The sequence below is a fragment of the Ostrea edulis genome, chromosome 1 (assembly GCF_947568905.1).
Source record: "Ostrea edulis chromosome 1, xbOstEdul1.1, whole genome shotgun sequence".
Lineage (NCBI taxonomy): Eukaryota > Metazoa > Mollusca > Bivalvia > Ostreida > Ostreidae > Ostrea > Ostrea edulis.
Genome location: NC_079164.1, coordinates 98,756,137 through 98,773,902, shown reverse-complemented (window position 1 = coordinate 98,773,902; position 17,766 = coordinate 98,756,137). Strand labels below are relative to the sequence as shown.

The following is a 17,766-nucleotide window of genomic DNA, read 5'->3' as shown; positions in this document are numbered from 1 at the left end:
TTGATAATTCAAAGTGCTACAAGGTCAAAGGTGAAATTATTATTGTTGTGATTATGGTGTTATAAGATGACCACAGAAAATGTTCAGTGGTACTTTTTCGGTATTCTACGTATTATGGGAATAAATTTGGCGGGTTGACATGGCCTGTCCTCCTTTGTACTGTTTGTTTATATACAGTAAGTAAAATCATGTCACGCTGACAAGGAGGAGTATATGTACACTGTGTGATATGAGATAAGCCAAAGGTCCTTTGTAAATATTTATGTTATCTGTGTAGAAGTGTTTCTTATATTTATGGTGAAAATATTTCAATATATTATTATCATTAATCAGAAAATCCTTTCTTCAGTATAAATAAAATAAGAAGTTTTTTAGCCTTTTATACTATTGTGATATGTAATACAACATAACAATAGACACAATTAAATGAAGTTGTTGCACGATCTAAACATTTTTTGGGGGGTGGGGTTAAGGTTGGAGGAAGGGGGGGGGGGGGGGGGGGGGAGGAGTCCGAGAGGTATTTAAAGAGGTGTTATTGTATTGTCCTCTGGCTATGTAATGTCGACAAGAATTCAGAAAATTTGCAAACTGCTCGAAGTTATGGATTTCGTACACATTCAAATGAGAGTTTTATTAATCATATAATCCTTTTGAAAGATTGTTCGTTTCTATTGTTGAAGGAATTTTATTACAAACCTGGATCAAGGTGACCACAAAGTGCATTCCACTTTCGGTCAGCAACACTATATACATAAAAATAAATAATGGCAGCTTTGCTGTCAGAAAACATGTTACATTTGAACATAAAAAGGAACATTATCTTAAATAAATAGAACTTGATCTTTTGTTACTCCACAAACTGAACATTTAGTATGGAATCCTTGGTGACATGTGGAGGGTGGTGATAATGATTTTGGGAGGTGTGGGGTGTAACTGTGTTTAATTCTGTGACAGACACATCTAAACTCAAATAAGCTACTTAGTGTTGTGTCATCCCCTTACCCAGAGAGTACCACTACTGGACACAAGCAATTCATCCCCTCACCCAGAGAGTACCACTACTGTACACAACCAATTCATCCCCTTACCCAGAGAGTACCACTACTGTACACAAGCAATTCATCCCCTCACCCAGAGAGTACCACTACTGTACACAACCAATTCATCCCCTCACCCAGAGAGTACTACTGGACACAACCAATTCATCCCCTCACCCAGAGAGTATCGCTACTGTACACAACCAATTCATCCCCTCACCCAGAGAGTATCGCTACTGTACACAACCAATTCATCCCCTCACCCAGAGAGTACGACTGGACACAACCAATTCATCCCCTCACCCAGAGAGTATCGCTACTGTACACAACGAATTAAAGTGTTGAAGTTGTATTTATTTCTATTGATTTTATACATGTATACATATATAGATATCGTACATATACAGTGATATGATGCATGTACTTTTAAAAGATATTAGACTTGTACATCATGTTCATAGATATTGTACATGTACATAAATAGTATACATGTACATAAATAGTATACATGTACATAAAGATAGTACTTATACTTTTACTGCTACATGTACACGGATATTATACATGTATAGAAATATATACATAAATGTGCATGTACATAGATATTGTATATATATATATACACACACATATATATATTGTATGTGTGTGTGTGTATATATATATATATATATATATATATATATATATATATATATATATATATATATATATATATATATATATATATATATATACAATGTATATATATATATATATACACACACACACACACACACACACACACACACACTGTATGTATACATAGTACTTATACTTTTACATAGAAATTATATACATGTACAGAGATATGTGTACATGCACAGAATTTCTATATATAAACAGATAGAATCCGTGCTCTCTGCTGAACCTATGATAACTATTTCTCTGTTGTGTTGTTTAGCACAGTGCCTTAGGTTGTTTTGTGTTATAGTACAGTTTCCTTCCTGCGTATGAGGAAAACACAGCTTGGTATCAGTTCAGATCTCTATGTGCAGGTTCTTTGTTTTAGTGTTCAGAGTTTCCAGACTCAGATATTGTCAACATTTTACACTGAGTCATGTTTCCTCATGTCCCGGACTCTTGTTTTGTATATAAAGCTGATCACAGAGTCACACCACTAGCGGGATGATTAACGTGCGTGACAACTTATAAAACACACAGTCCGGTCAGGCGGTGTATTGTTTTTCCTGAAGACAGAGGCAAGTGAAAAGAGTTTGTGAATTTTTAGAGGGCATGTCTTACCAGGTTTTTTTCTATGTTGTCTGAGTGGTTTTAATGGCTACAGGAGGTTTGATCATTTGTATGGATCGATTTGTTTGTGTATCATAGCTCAGTGGATAAAGTGTCAGGTTAGTGACTCACAGATTCCGAGTTCAAATCCGCCAGACTCTTTTGTTCATATTTCCTTATTAATTAAATTTTTCAATATCTTATTTTTTTTAAATTGCATATTTTTGCCTTTCTGACATTTGCACTTATTACATATCATCATATCTTTCTTCATTTTGTGCCGATTTTAGAAACTCTTTCAAGGTTTGCTGAGCCACCTTAAGAGTGTAATCAGATACTGGTCTGTTTGATTGTTTAAGAGTTTGGGTAAATGGAGGAGACATTGTGAGTGTTTGAGGAGTGGAGATTGATGGTTATTTTATGTAATGAAGATGATGAGGTTGATGGTCAGTTAGAGTGATGAAGGATTTGTGATAGTTGGATCATGTTTTCATTAGAATAGAGGGATTATGAAGTTGAGTGATCTTTGTTATTGTGAGATTAAATGTTTCATGTGGTTATAGGGTAGATGGATGATGGTCATTTTGATTCATTAGGAAGTTGAGTTGGATGAGTGATGGTCACTTTGAATAATTAGGAAGTTAGTTTTGGTGAGTGACGGTCACTTTGAATAATTAGGAAGTTGAGTTGGGTGAGTGACGGTCACTTTGAATAATTAAGAAGTTGAGGTGGGTAAGTGATGGTCACTTTGATTAATTAGGAAGTTAGTTTGGGTGAGTGACGGTCACTTTGATTAATAAGGAAGTTGAGGTTGGTGAGTGATGGTCACTTTGATTAATTAGGAAGTTGAGGTTGGTGAGTGATGGTCACTTTGATTAATTAGGAAGTTGAGGTTGGTGAGTGATGGTCACTTTGATTAATTAGGAAGTTGAGTTGGATGAGTGATGGTCACTTTGATTAATTAGCAAGTTGAGGTGGGTGAGTGACGGTCACTTTGAATAATTAGGAAGTTGAGTTGGATGAGTGATGGTCACTTTGATTAATTAGCGAGTTGAGGTGGGTGAGTGATGGTCACTTTGAATAATTAGGAAGTTGAGTTGTATAGATGATGGTCACTCTTATTAATTATGGGTAAAAAGAAATGGATAAGGGTAATATTTTGTGTTTAAAAAGTTGAGCTAGCTATGTCTCGATGAAAATGGGAAAGATACAAGTGTATAATGGGATGATCAAACATGAATAAGACTGTTACAGAAGTACTCCAATAAAGACTGTTACAGAAGTACTCCAATAAAGACTGTTACAGAAGTACTCCAATAAAGACTGTTACAGAAGTACTACAATAAAGACTGTCACAGAAGTACTCCAATAAAGACTGTTACAGAAGTACTACAATAAAGACTGTTACAGAAGTACTCCAATAAAGACTGTTACAGAAGTACTACAATAAAGACTGTTACAGAAGTACTACAATAAAGACTGTTACAGAAGTACTCCAATAAAGACTGTTACAGAAGTACTCCAATAAAGACTGTCACAGAAGTACTCCAATAAAGACTGTTACAGAAGTACTCCAATAAAGACTGTTACAGAAGTACTCCAATAAAGACTGTTACAGAAGTACTACAATAAAGACTGTTACAGAAGTACTACAATAAAGACTTACAGAAGTACTACAATAAAGACTGTTACAGAAGTACTCCAATAAAGACTGTTACAGAAGTACTACAATAAAGACTGTTACAGAAGTACTACAATAAAGACTGTTACAGAAGTACTACAATAAAGACTTACAGAAGTACTCCAATAAAGACTGTTACAGAAGTACTACAATAAAGACTTACAGAAGTACTACAATAAAGACTGTTACAGAAGTACTACAATAAAGACTGTTACAGAAGTACTCCAATAAAGACTGTTACAGAAGTACTCCAATAAAGACTGTTACAGAAGTACTACAATAAAGACTGTTACAGAAGTACTCCAATAAAGACTGTTACAGAAGTACTACAATAAAGACTGTTACAGAAGTACTACAATAAAGACTGTTACAGAAGTACTACAATAAAGACTGTTACAGAAGTACTACAATAAAGACTGTTACAGAAGTACTACAATAAAGACTGTTACAGAAGTACTCCAATAAAGACTGTTACAGAAGTACTCCAATAAAGACTGTTACAGAAGTACTCCAATAAAGACTGTTACAGAAGTACTCCAATAAAGACTGTTACAGAAGTACTCCAATAAAGACTGTTACAGAAGTACTCCAATAAAGACTGTTACAGAAGTACTCCAGTACTAACTTTACTCGTAGCTAACATAGTGTTGCTGCAATTGCTGCATTACAAGATTGCCATGGTCTCGCTAGCTAGATGACAGGGATCATCGTGGTTTATATTGGTTGTTGTGTATCCCAAGGTAAAGAACAGAACAAAGCAACACAGGCCCCCAGTCCTTTTTGTTTATCTTTTTCGATACCAGCTAAATTCTAAATTCTGCATCACACGACTGGTGTGGATTGTGTTACAGTGTGGAAGAAGCTGTACAATATCAAGTTAACGGTGTTAATTTTGACACCCAAACAATTAGTTCTATTTCAGGGACGATGGGCAGTGTTATACAGAATGTCACCTTCATGAAATGTGAAGGTGACCTTGAAATCCTAGCTGTCCAACAGAAACAATCGCTCAGTCAGCACTGATTGGATCTATATGTGTACTAGGTTATTGTGTTCTGACCTTTGTGTGGAGAAATGAACCACACATTATTGTAGATGGTGACACATGAGGTGATGAACGCCTTAAAAGCTCGATATAAAACACCACATGATAGGAAACATTCCAACGAGAGATCCGAACAGGATTTCAGTGAAAGCTCGTTAAGATTTTTAAGATTGTCAACATTTCACAATTCAACATCTAATAATTGCTTTGCTTTTCGGGATTATCACATTAAATTGTATACTTTTCATCCCAGCATTTAACATATCACAACTGCTGCATTACAAGATTGCCACATTAAATTTTTAATAATGTGGTAATAATGAGAGATAGCAGGGTTAAAAGTCCATATTTGTAAAGGTCTGCCAAAGACGAAAGCTTACTACTTACTCTGATAGAAGATTAGTCATATACAGTGTAGTAGAGTTTGTTAAATGTGTCATTTAAAAATTTCATGGGTGTTTATGTCTTCTTTTGATAGTGGAGTATGACTTGATTTATTAGTGGAATAATGACTTTCGGTTGGTTGCAGTATTAAACCATTTAAACCCTTTTCATGGTTCATACAGATCATGGATATAGTCTGAAAATTCACTTTGGTCTTTGAAAGTCATGGAAAATAAAATCATGTGTTCAAAAGTTTTGAAAGATAGGATTGTATGCTCAGAAGTTGTGGAAGATAAGCATATGTGCTTAGGCTTGAATATATCGAAAGAAATCTCAAAATTAAGTTTCAGTTGGGTTTTTTTTTGAGCAGTCAAAATTTGAGTAAAACCTCAGCTTAAGTCCAAGTGTTGGCTTAAGATTTTTGTTGTTGAGAAATCCAGGCAGAAATTGTGAAGATAAGCTTGTGTACTTAGAAGTTTAATGTGTGCTTGGAAGTTATGAAGATAAAGTTGTGTGCTCGTAAGTTTGTGTGCTTGGAAGTTATGAAGGTAAGTGTGTGTGCTTGGAAGTTATGAAGGTAAGTGTGTGTGCTTGGAAGTTTGTGTGTTTGGAAGTTTATATGAAGGTAAGCATGTGTGCTCGTAAGTTTGTGTGTTTGGAAGTTATGAAGGTAAGCATGTGTGCTCGAAAGTTTGTGTGCTTGGAAGTTATGAAGGTAAGTGTGTGTGCTTGGAAGTTTGTGTGCTTGGAAGTTATGGAGATAAGGTTGTGTGCTCGGAAGTTTGTGTGCTTGGAAGTTATGAAGGTAAGTGTGTGTGCTTAGAAGTTTGTGTGCTTGGAAGTTATGGAGATAAGGTTGTGTGCTCGGAAGTTTGTGTGCTTGGAAGTTATGAAGGTAAGCGTGTGTGCTTGGAAGTTATGAAGATAAGATTGTGTGCTTGGAAGTTGTGAAGGTAAGGTTGTGTGCTCAGAAGTTGTGAAGATAAGATTGTGTGCTCAGAAGTTGTGAAGATAAGATTGTGTGCTCAGAAGTTGTGAAGGTACATGTAAGTTTGTATGCTCAGATAAGATGGGTTGCTTGAACTTTCAGGTTTTGCCATTGAAAAGTTCTCAGATTTTAACATTTTCCGATCAACCTACATGTGTATGTTGAAATTAAGAAATAACATTCTTAAATAATTAATCATTCTTTTATCTAAAAGATCTATATACACACTGTAGAGTAAGTGGACCTTGTAGTCGTACTTAGTTTTGTTTGAAATTGCATTGGTATGGAAAACCAGCAGTTTTAAATTGTTTTTGGGGAAAGTTGTTGAATTAAGGTTTATATTAGTGTTCCCAAACCATTTTTGTTGCTGTTCACACAAAAGTATGTACTGAATTACGATATTAAGAATTTTGGCTCTGTATGACACAGTAGAATATCATGAAATGGTTGACGATTGAGTTGAATTTCAGAAAATACCTTTATTACCACATGCAATTACTGCCCATGTAAGTAAATGTTGCCTGTATAGTTATTTTCAGCTGGAATGAACAAGTGTTCTTTCTATCCCAAACTTCACATACCGTAGACTTTGGAAGTTGAATTACTTAATTACTGCCAGGGTGTTGGTTCTGTGTGTTGTACTTCGTGCACTCGTGTCTGGCAAATTTATCAAGTCTTTTTTTATCTAGTTTTTAGCAAAAAAACTTTTTATGCAAGTTATTTTTTAGCAAGATAAATGTATTGATCTTGTACCACCCTCTTACCAACTTTTTAACCGCCTCTTAATGGGGTGAAAGCAGGGTTACAATTACACAGTATATTCAAGATCGTCAGTGCATTTCACAGCAGAGTGAAACTGGAGTCCTGTTTTAGCATGTACGGTCAAATTGTTGTAAGTAAATCCACGGGCAATATAGCTATAGGTAACTTTATCACTCCTACAGAAGCTAGTGGATAAGTACAGGTGTAAGGCTGTAGGTGGGCCAATAGCTTCTTACCTGTTACATTAATCTCATAACCACTCAGAAATGAAGCAGACTCTTCACCTGATAGCTCCCACAGGGCAATAAGTCAACAAATTTAAAAACCATCGATTTGTTTATCAACAATCTAACAACAACACTCGTTACTTTAATGTGATTTTTGGGATTACCGTGGAGTCTTCTCTAACTTTCAGATTAGGGATCACAACAGTCTTAGAAGATTAAAGCACTAAGGAAATACAGACATTTTTTCTGGGAAGGTAAGGCATATTTTACCCATATATTGAAATGTTTTGAATAATTAGGATTTAATCGTAATCTGTAGGAAGAAATATTTGACATTGAGAGAGGTAAGTTTTATAGGAGCTGTTTCTGATCTCCGTACAAAACCATCAGTAACCGACAGACAATATTTGGAATGGGGATAAAGTGTGAATTCCTGTAAATGCCTGACCTCCATTTACTCAGAAATCTGGGTTATCTGTGGGGAGAAATCTATGTATTTTCCATCAAGATCTCGTCAAAGACAGCTTTCATCTGATGTAAATTCAGAGCTTTGATTGGATTGTACAATGCCTCTGCAGCCTAACCATCTGTCTGTCTGTCTGTTTCTCCCTGGGCGACTTTATCAGCATCTCTTTGTTCAGATAAACATACTCCTGTTTATTATAAAATATTTTTATCGACATCTCATATTTCTAAGAGCTAGCATTTACCAGTATTATTTATGACTATGCACAGGATGAACCGCCAGGAAACTCTTGTGGTGTCTGCTTGTATCCAGTCAGTAATTTAATTCTTCAGGGAGCTGTCATTTCAAGTTGATTTTAGGAGGGAGTTTTCATTGAATTTTTCTGTGTGCACTTGTTATGTAATCAGCTAGCAGTTGAGCAGGGACAGACTTAGAGGCACACTATCAGATCTTCACATCAGTCTTCACTGGCCATGACACCAGGCTTAATGAGTACATCATAATTTTTTGGTTTGAAAACACTCTGACAAATTCCTAGGCAGTTTTCATATCTAATGTTCATCTTTCTTTTTAATACATGAGCCATTGGGCAATATGGACTGATATTCATCCCGATTTGACCTTCAAGCATGTTTAACTCTTTAGGTCTCTCAGTGGCTGTTATCAGCTGGAGATCAGCACTTTATTAAACTTAATGGTGGATAGAACTTCATCAGAGTCGTGAAAATAGACAAGGAACATCAATCATATCTTTACTGAAACAATGATAGGGGTGATAAGGGAGATAAGCAGAGCAGTGGCTGACTAGGCAGGGTAATGAATTGTACCCCCTGATCAGTTCCACTCAATGGAATATGTTGTGCATGCACCAGGAATGTTGATGATGATGACCAAAAATATCTGGAATTCCTATTCCAGGTGCTTTTAACCTTTTAACCTTGATTTGGAAACTGGGGAAATAATTGAATTTGGTTTTGATACTTTCACCATTTTATTGAGAAGCTATAAGGTGTGTGTCCAAGTTTCCTCTGTTCATAAAACATGAAATGATAAGGGTGCACTTAAGTATAAGTTGAAGGATATGTTGTTGAATGAAGGAAGGTTTTAATCGGACATTGAACTACAGATTATGGAAGATGGACGTAAGAATGAAAACTCTGATGTACTTCCTGCCTAGCTGAGGCTTCTTGAAGATTTTGACATGCATGTGCTCTAACCAACAACCTTGGAATGACCTTCAAAAGATTTATAAAATATATTTAAGTTGAATATCAGGTGTAGTATATAGATTAGTTGATGATACAGATTCATAAATTAAAAAATGTGCACCATCAAGATACTACTGTATATAAAGCTACTTTTGCTTGTCCTTTACAAAGAAATAGAGCTGAATTACAGAGTAATCGCAAAAACTGCTTACTAGCATGTATATATAAAAAGTTTATAATCAGAAGTTCAAGAAATGGGAGTATTGCCTAATAAAACAGATTGCATTAGGTGTCATAAGGAGTATGGGCGGGGAATGATCTGATCATATCTGTACTATGTAAACCTATAGGACGTAATGAAGCTTCCCTGATTGTAGAGATGATTAGATTTACTGCTGCAAAAGTGAAAGTGAAAAGTAAAATATATACATCAGACTCCTAACCACAGATAAATGGGCTCCCATAACCACAGATAAATGGGCTCCTAACCACAGATAAATGGACTCCTAACCACTGATAATTGGACTCCTAACCACAGATAAATGGGCTTCCATAACCACTGATAATTGGGCTCCTAACCACTGATAAATGGGCTTCCATAACCACTGATAATTGGGCTCCTAACCACAGATAAATAGGCTCCTAACCTCTGATAATTGGGCTCCTAACCACTGATAATTGGGCTCCTAACTACAGATAATTGGGCTCCTAACCACAGATAAATAGGCTCCTAACCACTAATAATTGGGCTTCTAACTACAGATAATTGGGCTCCTAACCACAGATAAATAGGCTCCTAACCACTGATAATTGGGCTTCTAACCACAGATAAATAGGCTCCTAACTACAGATAATTGGGCTCCTAACCACTGATAATTAGGCTCCTAACCACTGATAATTGGGCTCCTAACTACAGATAATTGGGCTCCTAACCACAGATAATTGGGCTCCTAACCACTGATAATTGGGCTTCTAACTACAGATAATTTGGCTTCTAACCACAGATAAATAGGCTCCTAACCACTGATAATTGGGCTCCTAACCACAGATAAATAGGCTCCTAACCACTAATAATTGGGCTTCTAACTACAGATAATTGGGCTCCTAACCACAGATAAATAGGCTCCTAACCACTGATAATTGGGCTTCTAACCACAGATAAATAGGCTCCTAACTACAGATAATTGGGCTCCTAACCACTGATAATTAGGCTCCTAACCACTGATAATTGGGCTCCTAACTACAGATAATTGGGCTCCTAACCACAGATAATTGGGCTCCTAACCACTGATAATTGGGCTTCTAACTACAGATAATTGGGCTTCTAACCACAGATAAATAGGCTCCTAACTACAGATAATTGGGCTTCTAACTACTAAAATGTCAGTGTAACAGTGGTCTGTGTAACAAAGATTGTCTCTGATTAGTTTTGACCCCTATGAGGAACAGTTCATAAAATACACTAGGTGCTCATTAACAAAGCTGTACTGATGCCATCAGATGAGACATCCTAACCATTTCACAGTACCCTACTTCTCAAAAGTTATGTCCCTTCCTCTCCGGATCTTGTAATTAAAAGAGGTGGTTTGTATTCATCAACACACTAAAGGTATCCATGGTGCAGACTTTAACGGCTGTCAATCCAATTACTCCCAAGTCAAGCCTCTCTATCAGATCAGTTCATCACACACAACACAGTAATTAAACTACAGAGAGATAACCTTTGACCTCCAGGTCTTATGACCACGACAGCATGTTTTAAATGTGGATGTTTGCTGCAGTAAAGGTTCCAGGTCATCGAGATTGGGGGAGGTTCATGTCTGGTGGTTCATTCATTAACTATAGGGAAACTGTGTGTGTTTTAAGTGGAAGAATCCTTTGTTGTGGAGGTGCAGATCTTCCGTTTTCAGGTAAATCTGACAGTCAGGAGTTCTGATGGTGTTTGATGTTACTTTGTACTAGTGCAGACTTTTATACAGTCTTATTTTTCACTGCTGTTTTCTGTTGGCTAATTTTGGTGAGGAGTAAAATCCCTGAAATCAGGTGCAGGTAATACCTCATCAATAATACCTCATAAAATTTTTGAGTCTGCTAAAATATAATCATAGCTGAATATAAAAAATAAATAATTGAATTTCTTGTGCATCGGGCTGTACTTGTTCAATCCCATTCTGTACTGAACAGAAGACAATGTGAGTTATATAGAAATTATGAAGTTTGGAAACTTTGCTTGCTTGCTATTTTGAATTTTTACCCTGAATTTCTAAAGGAATATAAAAAAGAAAATGATGAAAAGAAATGGAAAGGGGTATGCTGAGAGAGAGAGAGGGAAAATTAGGATGCACTTTTTTTTTTTACCGAATATTCAGTATATGACTCTTACACTGTGACCTTTGGACTCTAGATCTGTTACCTTATTTTTCAAAAAGATTTTAGGAAGAATAACACATTCATACAGAAGTATGTCACTGTGGCAAAATTAAATTAGAAAGTTTTTCTTTGTCCTTTCAAATTTCATCATCCATCTCGTTAGCTCAGGGGATTATAGAGAGATACATGTAGGCAGGCAAACTGATAATGACACATTCAAGTGCCACAGGAATTTTAATAGTTAATGTCTTCACGGGTTTACGCAAAATAGCAATTTTTTGCTACATTAGACAAAATTTCAAATTTCCAACACCACAAATTTAATTATCATAGATATCCTAGATCTTTCATTTACAAGAAGTTTGATGGGGATTGTAATATACTTCATTACTCTAGACTTCATTTATTGATAGGGATTGTAATATACATCATTATACTCCAGACTTCATTTATTGATAGGGATTGTAATATACATCATTATACTCTAGACTTCATTTATTGATTTTGTTTTAGAGAAATTTGATTTGGAAACACCCCCTCCCCCTCTTTCAAGCATCATTTCTGAAAAATGTGGCCATCAAAAGGATATAAAAGATATTAAAAGGAAACCCGGGTCCAGTCTTGCCTTGGATTTATTAATATGGTGGAATGTTCAATGACATTCAAGGGCAGAATGACATTGATGGTAATAGCTCTAAGGAAGATCAGGCTGATAAGTTCTCCAAGCCGGATTCAAATGAAAAATTAAGTTTTGAAATTCTACCTTTAATTCAAGTACAATAGGATATTATAATTCTCTTGGTAGAAGTCTTGGTGCAAAATCCCTTTTTGTCAGCCTGCTACGACAATAACTAGGTAAATTTTTATTGTGGAGTGGATTATGTTATTTTGATTAATTACAATGCATTTTTTTATGTATAGTTTCAAATTAAATTTTTTGACTTGTACTTGAAAATATTACATTTCAAATTTTCTATAAATGATAGCATGTTATATGTGCATAAATCATGACCGATTTTCCTGATATTGAATTTTTAAAAAAAACAACAACTCTACAAATTCAACTGAAAGTGTAAACGGACAATTAAGAAAGTCAATTTATACGTTGATCCGAAACTGTAAATTTCCTCAGAAATTTTCTAAGTGTTGCATTTTTAAGATACGCAGCTCAGACAACACAATGGTATATATTTATCAGCTTGTGATTTACGGCTGCAGGGTTTTATATCCCCAAATATTTGCTTCCTTATAGCATTCAATGATTCTATCAATTCATAGGATATATTGTGAAGGCTGTCGTGAATTAGATATTAATCTACTTATATTGTATCAGCTGCCTTTTTAAGGAAAGGTAAATTCTATTACATGTATCTGGAAGAAATAACTTTGGTGGATTTTGTCATTGGATTACTGAGCTGTAAAAGGCAAGGAATTGCGTAATCACAGTTATTTACATTTGTAATCTGATTGGAAAATTGTAAGGAATTCTGTGTAGTAAAGAAACAGTAAAAACTCATGCTCAGACTTGAACATTTCGAAATCTCTGAGGTGAAGGGAACTTTATGGAGCGATATTCAGTAAAAGACTACAGCATTGTTTACATCCACTGAATGTGATGCAAATTATCACATTGCAAAATGTTTTGCAGACATTAACCATCTGCTAGTTTTGGCTGTAGTATTCTACATCCGTTGGAATATTGCAGCTGATGCGGTAATCCAAAGGTAAACTAATGAAAACCAAGTTTATTTGGAATCTATACTTTGTGAATTCTTCAAGTCATAATTTTGCAAAGTGATCACTCTCAACAAATTCAAAAAACTTGTTGCTGAGAGCAATGTACATGGAGTGCTAAGAAGATGAAATATTACGGGTTATGAACGATTACTTCAGACAGGCAGGTGCAGGGAGGAGGGGGTTTACCGGTGATTTGATAAGATTTTCAAGGTATATTATAGCTTACTTCATGAACTGATAGATAATTTTTACTATTTGTCTGTCTATCAAAGAAGAGATTTACGATCATCAGTGTAACTGATCAGAAAGGTTTGAAGTCTTTTTGAGGACTCTTGATTTGCTGTTTCTACAGATGGTGGAGGGTGTTGATGGTGTGTGTATATACTGTATATTTTATGCTCTCTGTGCTTTTCTTTTAAAGGGACTGACTCACGATTTTCCTTCAAATTTTGTTTTTCACTTTTAATGATCAAAATCTACTGTCTAATGTGTTTAAAAGATTTCACATAAAAATTAAGGTTATACATTATCACAGAAGCTCATTTTAGAGAGTTTATTATTTGTTTTGTAAACTAAGATTACGGTATGTTATTGTTTACAAATTTTTCAAAAGAAATGGATATTGATCTAAGTTTATTTCATCTATCACATTTCAAGTATTCTTTGGGTAAAATTTGTCATCTAAAATTAAAATTTGCGACTATGCAAAATTAAGATGCTTTATATTACAAAATTAATATTTCACTGGTTTATTTGTATACATAAAAAGACCCGAGTCTTTGTTTTTGGCTGTCAGCATTAAATGAGTTATATTCTTAATGTTTAACATGAAAAACGAAAAATATTTTTGTCAAAAATCGTGAACCAGTCCCTTTAATACATGTAATGGTGTTTATATATAACTATAGTGAAAGCTCTTGAAAAGTCAAGATTAGAGGAAATGAATAAATATTTTTTATCAATTTTTTAAATACATGTTAATGGCATATGTGAACTAGTGAAAACTTCTGGAAAGTCAAGATTTGAGAAAATGAAAAAAATATTTTTTATCGAATTATGATAGGATTAAAACCAACAAAATTATCTACCAGATTCAATCTCACAATCAATAGATTTGTAGTTCAACGAAATAACCATGCACTGAGCTGTATATGTGAAGTTTTGTAGGCATGCAGTTCGACCAGGGTAGATAATAGAATTAAATTAGCCAGAGTAAATAACTTCAATTTATTGGCCAGGAATTATTTCATTAAATTAACCAGGTTAAATGATTTAATTTTAATTAGCCAGGGCAAATGATTTTACATTTAATGCAATTTAACTCTAAATCTGCTGCAATGCTTCTTATAATCCAAAAGAGAAAAGTTGTATGTGAGAGTATGAAATATGTGGTTGCCCACTCGGACATGTGGGTTTCTTTAGGTTTTGATCCTCCCACATCTGTAAATGACCTTTTTGCACTGACATCTGAGTGGATGAGAAACATGATTGATATAAGATATAGAACTTGTTTGTAAATAATCATTAAATAAATATTAAAGTTTAAACATAAAAGTTACACATTGTTGACACTCCTAATGTGATCAGGAAGTTCAGAGTATTGGAATTTGGCACACAGAATGGGGTCCTGCTCTCTGTACAAGATTTGAACATGCAAATGTGGTCGTATAACCCTCGTTCAGTGTGCACGGGGTGCCAATAATCTATTTAGTACAATTATCATTGCATTCTTCAGGAATATGAATTATGGAGTTTTCTTTTGTAACTAATTGTTGAAACAATTTAGGTCATACATGTTTGATAAACATCTTTCATTGTCCTCAGTTAAATTGCAGCTAGAGTTACCTATAGTGCAGGCTTTGATCAGTTTATCTGGCTGGCATGCAGTCAATTGTCCCATATTGACCGTTCAACATTCATTGTTTAATACTAATGTTTGTATAATTGGTAGAGATCTACTTAAAACACCAGTAAAAAGCACCTGTTGCTAGCAGTAAGTTGATCTAAAGGTATCCAGTATCAGCATTTTCTCTCATGGTTCTGTCTAGATTAGGTTTCATAATTGATTACAATAGTTAATCGTTACTCTGCATCTACATGATCAGATACCTGTCTTCACTATGAATGACAGGCTGTCACATTGATGTGAACTCACATATATGTAACAATAAAATACAGTTACAGTGAACCCCAGGACCAGCAAAAAATAGTTCATTATATACAGTAAAACACACAGGACCAGCAAAAAATAGTTCATTATAACTAAACTTCATTATACAGTAAAACACAGTTACAGCGAACCCCAGGACCAGCAAAAAATAGTTCATTATAACCAAACTTCATTATACAGTAAAATACAGTTATAGTGAACCTCCAGGGCCAGCGAAAAATAGTTCATTATAACCAAACTTCATTTACAATAAAACACAGTTGTAGTGAACCTCCAGGGTCAGCAAAAAATAGTTCATTATAACCAAACTTCATTTACAATAAAACACAGTTGTAGTGAACCTCCAGGGTCAGCAAAAAATAGTTTATTATATACTGTAAAACACAGTTATAATGAACCTCCAGCTAGTGCCAGTGAAAAACAGTTCATAATAACCAAACTTCGTTATATCCAATAAAATTTGCATTATTTTTTCTTGTATGGGAATTAATGTCTCTATGTGTGAATTCATTATATTAGCGTGTTTGCTGTACATTACATGGATATGAAATGTCTTTACTGGTTCATTTTCAGTATTTTTTCCTTTAAGCTCTCTTTGTTTATATTCAACTTACTGTAGAACACTGATAAAGAAAAATTCATAAAAATTCTTTGGTATCCATAGTTACTTTTGTTACCGTGGAAGTTGTGTATAGCAGGATTTAATGGAAAGTTAAAACACAACCTCATCTGCATCACGTACCTTATGTTTAATGTGGACAGAAAATGATTGTACATGATTTATGATATTTAATTAAGGTAGAAATTGTTTTATCATAACTTGAGCCAACTGTTCATTAAGAATGAAATTATGACAAATTATCCTCCTTCATTTTCTTGTTTGTCTCCCTGAGCAAACACCTGAAAATTTACAGGAAATCAATTAGTCAAACATAGTGGTCTGGACAATATGCTCGGATGGAGTGGAAATTTCTTTGATTACTTTTTATCAAATCTGCAATTTGTTTTGTTATGCAAGGAAATTGTGTTGTGCAATGGTTATTGCAACATGCATTCTGATTTGTAACTGGCGGTGTAATGTTTATTGCTGATAGTTAATTCTGTATTTAGACAGATAGTCAGTTCTGTATTTATAGACAGATAGTCAGTTCTGTATTTAGACAGATATAGTCAGTTAATTGTGTTTAGACAGATACGAAGTCAGTTCTGTATCTAGGTTAAACAATCAGTGCAATGTTTAGGTATAGATAGTCATTTCAGTGTTTAGGTATAGGTAGTCATTTCAATGTTTAGGTATAGATAGTCATTTCAGTGTTTAGGTATAGATAGTCATTTCAGTGTTTAGGTATAGGTAGTCATTTCAATGTTTAGGTATAGATAGTCATTTCAGTGTTTAGGTATAGATAGTCATTTCAATGTTTAGGTATAGATAGTCATTTCAATGTTTAGGTATAGATAGTCATTTCAGTGTTTAGGTATAGATAGTCATTTCAATGTTTAGGTAGATAGTCATTTCAGTGTTTAGGTCATTTCAATCTTTAGGTAGATAGTCATTTCAATGTTTAGGTAGATAGTCATTTCAATGTTTAGGTTGATAGTCATTTCAATGTTTAGGTATAGATAGTCATTTCAGTGTTTAGGTATAGATAGTCATTTCAGTGTTTAGATAGATAGTCATTGCAATGTTTAGGTTGATAGTCATTTCAATGTTTAGGTATAGATAGTCATTTCAATGTTTAGGTAGGTAGTCATTTCAATGTTTAGGTTGATAGTCATTTCAATGTTTAGGTAGGTAGTCATTTCAATGTTTAGGTAGATAGTCATTTCAATGTTTAGGTATATATAGTCATTTCAATGTTTAGGTATAGATAGTCATTTCAATGTTTAGGTAGATAGTCATTTCAATGTTTAGGTTGATAGTCATTTCAATGTTTAGGTTGATAGTCATTTCAATGTTTAGGTAGGTAGTCATTTCAATGTTTAGGTATATATAGTCATTTCAATGTTTAGGTATAGATAGTCATTTCAATGTTTAGGTATATATATATATAGTCATTTCAATGTTTATGTAGGTAGTCATTTCAATGTTTAGGTATACATATAGTCATTTCAATGTTTAGGTAGATAGTCATTTCAATGTTTAGGTAGGTAGTCATTTCAATGTTTAGGTAGGTAGTCATTTCAATGTTTAGGTATATATAGTCATTTCAATGTTTAGGTATATATAGTCATTTCAATGTTTAGGTAGGTAGTCATTTCAATGTTTAGGTAGATAGTCATTTCAATGTTTAGGTTGATAGTCAGTTCCGGAATCCCACAAGAACTGTTGATCAGGAGTTTTATGTGGCTATTACTGAATAATTTTACCAAGACTATTGATTGGATACAGAGAGGAAAAAACCCAACCTTTGATATTACA

At 34.4% G+C, this 17,766-nt stretch overlaps 1 protein-coding gene across 18 annotated transcripts in view; it reads left to right on the top strand.

Annotated features, from left to right (window-relative positions):
* LOC125671242 (tripartite motif-containing protein 2-like) overlaps window positions 1–17,766 on the top strand; it is a 35,886-nt gene that overhangs the window by 5,587 nt on the left and 12,533 nt on the right. For 7 of the 18 annotated variants that reach the window (XM_048906787.2, XM_048906830.2, XM_048906804.2 and 4 more), the window contains exon 4: window positions 7,585–7,650. The exons of 1 other annotated variant lie outside the window; for it this stretch is intronic. The gene's annotated coding sequence lies outside the window, so the exon portion shown is untranslated. Of the gene's footprint in view, window positions 1–1,967; window positions 2,429–7,584; window positions 7,651–10,448; window positions 13,388–17,766 lie in introns of those variants that run through there. 10 more of the 18 variants (XM_048906838.2, XM_056140236.1, XM_056140241.1 and 7 more) reach the window with 8 other exon arrangements.